The 5859-nt window shown below is 40.0% G+C and overlaps 1 non-coding gene across 1 annotated transcript; it reads right to left on the reverse strand.

Annotated features, from left to right (window-relative positions):
- Positions 1-552: 552 nt before the first annotated feature.
- Positions 553-659, reverse strand: LOC127491277 (U6 spliceosomal RNA). Its single transcript, XR_007919848.1, has one exon. It is a non-coding gene; the product is annotated as a U6 spliceosomal RNA (small nuclear RNA).
- Between the last annotated feature and the right edge of the window lie 5200 nt (positions 660-5859).

Raw genomic sequence — 5859 nt, forward strand, 5'->3', positions numbered from 1 at the left:
TAAAAAAATAAATGTTTGATCCATCTGGAACTCACTTTTGTATAAAATGTGAGCTAAGATTGCATTTGTTTTTTAAAGATTTATTTATTTGAGAGGTAGAGTTACAGACAGAGGGAGGCAGAGATCTTCCATCTGCTGGTTCACTCCCCAAATGGCTACAGCAGCCAGAGCTGGGCAAATCAGGAGCCAGGAGCTTCCTCTGGGTCTCCCATGTGGGTTCAGGGGCCCAAGCATTTGGGATATCTTCCACTGCTTTCCTAGGCCATTAGCAATGATCTGGATCAGAAATGTAGCAGTTGGGACTTGAACTGGGGCCTATATGAGATGCTGGCACTGTAGGCAGAGGTTTAACCTATTGCACCACAGTACTGGCCCCCTAAGGTACCATTTTAACATCTTAAATCTGGTGGTTCCATCACCATGTATTAAATATTCTATCTTTCTTTATCAATTTGAAGTGGCACCTTTATCAGCTTTGTACTAAGTTCCTGTATAATTTTTTGGAATTGTAGCTCTACGACAGAACCCAGGGTTTTTTTTTTTTTTTTTTTTTTAAATATGGAATGCTTCACGAATTTGCGTGTCATCCTTGTGCAGGGGCCATGCTGATCTTCTCTGTATCGTTCCAGTTTTAGTATATGTGCTGCCAAAGCGAGCACAGAACCCAGTGTTTAATTAAACCAAATCCCCCGAGCAGTCTCAGAGCCAATCTGGAGGTAGGCACAGAGCGGCCAAAGCTCCATCCACTCCTTTCTTGACTAGTTGCCTGGGGTCAACCCTGCAGCTGCTCCATGTAGATCTTGGGGCTTTGGGAGTAGAGTTTGAAAGCCACTGATCTGGCCCACTTTTTGCTGATAACAAACTGTGACTCAGTGTAACTGAATCACTTAAAATGATGTCCTGGCAAGAATCCTGTGTATCTCTCCCTCTCACCTCACATGCATGGAGTGTGCCATTGACAGAGGAGCTGCGCTAATTGGGGTTCACTGAAAGCTGGCGAAATCTTAAATCTACAGCTACAGTGAGGGAGGCCCTTGTGTAGCTATTTCAGGAAGGATGTTCCAGAAGGGTTGAACAGCAGGTACGGAGATACTGAGATACACATATGTAGATGGAGATACGGGTTTAGGTATAGGAATGGGTGCAGTATCGTTAATATAGAGACAAAGATATAGACCTTGAGATTAGAATATGATCCAGCCAAGAGTAAGAAAATGTTAACTTAGGAGCCTGTTTCTATCAATACAAGTAAGTCCCTATGTTACAACATTCATGGCTAACAATCTACACATCATATTGTTTATCATTTCATATAGAAGTGCCTGGACTGAAAGGGATCATTGCAAAGTGTCTCCGGTGACATGGATTCACCCCGAAGCCCTCTCTGCTATAGCTGCTTCAGTTTGGGTTTTGGTGCCAGCAGCTCAGGATCCTGACTGATACAATAACTTTTCAAGTTTTTTCTTTTTATATAACGTTTTATAAATTTCAGCATATGGACATTTCACCTCCTTGGTTAAATTTATTCCCTAGTATGTATCTTTTGGTGCTATTGTAAATTAGATTATTTTCTTGATTTCCTTTTCAAGTTGTTTATTATTAGTATATGGAAGCACTGTTGAGTTGGTGTGTTGAATTGCAACCTTACTGTATTTATTAATTGTAACAGGTTTTGTGTGTTTGCATGTGTGGTGTCTTTAGGGTTTTCTGTATATAAGATTGTGTCATCAGCAGATGATTGCATTTCTTCTTTTCCTATATGGATGTCTTTAATTTCTTTCTATTGCCCAATTGTTCTGGCAAGAACTTCCAGTCCTATGTTAGATAGAAGCAGTGAGAGGGTATCCTTGTGTTTTTCCTGTTTCTTACAAGGAAAGTTTCCAACTGCTCATCATTGAGTATGATGTTAGCCATGGACCTTTTATATGGTTTATTGTGTTGAGGTACATTCCTTCTAATTTGTTGGAAGCTTTTTTTAATCATGAAAAGGTGTTGAGTGTTGTCAGTTTTTTTTGAGATGTTCATATTTTCTCCTTCATTCTATTAATGATCTGACATGAAACACATTGATTTGCAGATGTTGAACTATCCTGAGACAAGTCCTATTTGATTTGATATTTTTAATGAGCTGTTGAATTTGGCTAGTACTTTGTTGAAGATTTTTACATCTATGTTCATCAGGGATATTGGTCTATAATTTTTAATAATATCCCTGCGTGCATTTGATATTAGGATCATGCTGGTCTCATAAAATGAGGTTCAGAGTATTTCTTTCTCTTTGACATTCTGGAAGAATTTGAGAAGGATTGGTATTAGGTTTTTTTCAAATAGGTGTTTCTTCAAATAGGTAGAATCTGCCTGTGAAACCATTAGGATCTGGACTTTTCTTTGATGGGAGGCTTCTTATTACTGATTCAATCTTCTTACTCATTGGTCTGTTCAGATTTCCTATTTCTTCACATTTCCATCTTGGTAGATTGTGTATGTGTAGGAATTTATCCATTTCTTCAGGTTCTCCAATTTTTTGGCATATAATTGTTCATAGTAATCTCTTATGATACTTTGTATGCTTGTAGTATTAGTTATAATGTATTTTCCTTAATTACTTATTGAGTCTTCTCTCTTTTTTAGTCTGTTGATTATATCCTTTTAGAAAGCCAATTCTTTTGTTGATTTTTCTATTGCTTTTCTAATTTTTATTTCATTCTCTCTATTCTGATCTTTGATAACTTTGGGCATACTTTTTTTTTTTTATTTCTTCAAGTTTCTGGAGCTGGATTTGGTTGGAGTGGGGAGAATAGCTTTTGGTGAAGAGTCTTTAGAATAAGCATATATTTAAACAAACCATAATTCTTAATAAAAGCTTAACTGTTTTAAACAATCAGAACTTAACAGAGACATTAAGAGAACACAATAGATTACTTCAATAGAACACAAAATCTGTCTCTTTGATCATCTAAAAAATTACAAATAAAAACTTAAATTAGTTAGCACATGGAATTATCCCATGACTTAGAACAATTTTAACAGAGTCAGAACTGGGGAAGAGAAAATAGATTCTGGAGCTGGCTAGAAAACTGACAGAGTCGCCAATTAAACAAAACTATTAAAAAAGAGATGCTGCAATTTTAAAACAGATTTTTAAGACTTTTAAAATATTTACTAACAAATATGCATTGTAAAAACCTCATTGCTTTAACAGAGGGTCAGATTCTTGTTCTATGTGAAACAGACTAATAGCTTTTGCTTTCCATCTGCTAATTTCCTTGCTTTACATTTTGAAATAACCCTTTAGAAATCTCCAAATTAAGACAACATTTTCTAAATAAGATAACACATCAAAATTCAATCTTAGTTACTTTCAAGTGATGTTGAACTATTTTCATATGGACAATTTATGAAAACATGTTAGCAAGCCCAAATAGTTTTTCCATAGAATATAAGGTGCTAAGAGTACCGAAGTTTACATTTGGACACATTTATATAATTTGCTTTATCCAGTTTACATTTAGCAATTACACCTAGATGACTGAAGATGCTGATATTATATTATACCTCTTTCTGAATTAAGGTCAAAATTGCATTTATATGGAATTTTACTTCTTTTTATGAAACTCTAGCTATAAATCAGTGACATTAAACCAGAGATGCAAAATTCACCTTAGAGGCTTTCATGAGTACTGATTTTTTTTAACTTTTATTTAATAAATATAAATTTCCAAAGTACAGCTTTTGGATTACAGTGGCTTCCCCCCCACCCCCATAACTTCCACCTGCAACCCTCCCATCTCCCGCTCCCTCTCCCATCCCATTCACATCAAGATTCATTTTCAATTATCTTTATATACAGAAGATCAATTTAGTATATATTAAGTAAAGATTTCAACAGTTTGCACCCACACAGAAACACAAAGTATAAAGTACTGTTTGAGTACTAGTTATACCATTATTATTATTAGTTTTTTTTTTGACAGAGTGGACAGTGAGAGAGAGAGAGAGAGAAAGGTCTTCCCTTTTGCCGTTGGTTCACCTTCCAATGGCCGCCGCGGTCAGCGCGCTGCAGCTGGCGCACCGCTCTGATCTGATGGCAGGAGCCAGGTACTTATCCTGGTCTCCCATGGGGTGCAGGGCCCAAGTACTTGGGCCATCCTCCACTGCACTCCCTGGCCACAGCAGAGAGCTGACCTGGAAGAGGGGCAACCGGGACAGAATCTGGCGCCCCGACCGGGACTAGAACCCGGTGTGCCGGCGCTGCAAGGTGGAGGATTAGCCTAGTGAGCCGCGGCGCAGGCCTAGTTATACCATTAATTCACATAGTACAACACATTAAGGACAGAGATCCTACATGGGGAGTAAGTGCACAGTGACTCCTATTGTTGATTTAACAATTGACACTCTTGTTTATGGCATCAGAAACCACCCTAGGCTCTTGTTATGACTTGCCAAGGCTAAGGAAGCATTTTGAGTTCGCCAACTCCGATCTTATTTAGACAAGGTCATAGTCAAAGTGGAAGTTCTCTCCTCCCTTCAGAGAAAGGTACCTCCTTCTTTGATGACCCATTCTTTCCACAGGGATCTCACTCACAGAGATCTTTCATTTAGGTTTTTTTTTTTTTTTGCCAGAGTGTCTTGGCTTTCCATGGCTGAAATTCTCCATGAGTACTGATTACCCATAGCTATATCATCAAAAACCTGTTGAAACAAATCATAAAATAAGTTTGGCAAGTTACAAAGCAATATTTTTAAAGGCAGTAATCTTCCTAGATTCAAAAGAGAGAAATTCCTTTAAACCCAATGTCCAGCTACAGCTGAACCAAATTTTCATACATGAGATTGTTATTTACCAAAGCAAAGGCACCTTTTTAAATTTTAATTGAATATGAGTCTAGTTTTGTTTTTTTTTTTTTTTTTTTTTTTTTTTGACAGGCAGAGTGGACAGTGAGAGAGAGAGACAGAGAGAAAGGTCTTCCTTTGCCGTTGGTTCACCCTCCAATGGCCGCCGTGGTCGGCGCGCTGCGGCCGGCACACCGCGCTGATCCAATGGCAGGAGCCAGGAGCCAGGTGCTTTTCCTGGTCTCCCATGGGGTGCAGGGCCCAAGCACCTGGGCCATCCTCCACTGCACTCCCTGGCCACAGCAGAGAGCTGGCCTGGAAGAGGGGCAACCGGGACAGAATCCGGCGCCCCAACAGGGACTAGAACCCGGTGTGCCGGCGCCGCCAGGTGGAGGATTAGCCTAGTGAGCCATGGCGCCGGCCTTTTTTTTTTTTTTTTTTTTTTTAAGCCAAGGAACACCTTTGGCCAATGATGCCCTAGTCAACAATCAGCTGAAACAAAAAGTTCAGGCAGCTGCCAGACAGGTCTAGGGGTCCATGTGCCCAGAAGGGAGGGGAAGGGCTTGAGGCAGTGGTGACAGGGTGGGGATGGAATGTCCGTTCAGGGGAGCAGGAGAGGGCAAAGGTTAGAATGAAGATTGGGTTTGTGATAAGGCAAAGGGTGTTGAGGGGAGTAGAAGACATGGCAGGGTATGGTTTTGAGGAAAGGATGAGCAGGGAATTTGTGATATGGCGAGCGAGAGGGGGAGGTACAGTGACTTGAGACAGTGAGAGCTGGAGTAGTGAACGTAGAAGAAAGGGGTTTTGGCTTTTTAGAGTTTAGGACGTTAAGAGTACTTGAGCCAGAGAGGTTTAGAGCTGAGATAGGAGAAAGCATAGACATAGGGAATCTTCCACTTTGCTGAACACTCAGAGATCAGGGTCAACGTGCTGTTAAGTGGCCATTTGGATGGCTCGTTGAGGCAGGAGACAACTGGGAGGAGGGTTGGACAGATATGGGACAAGGAAGCTCCCATGGTGACCCAT

This window comes from Oryctolagus cuniculus, chromosome 11 (genome assembly GCF_964237555.1).
Source record: "Oryctolagus cuniculus chromosome 11, mOryCun1.1, whole genome shotgun sequence".
Classification (NCBI taxonomy): Eukaryota; Metazoa; Chordata; class Mammalia; order Lagomorpha; family Leporidae; genus Oryctolagus; species Oryctolagus cuniculus.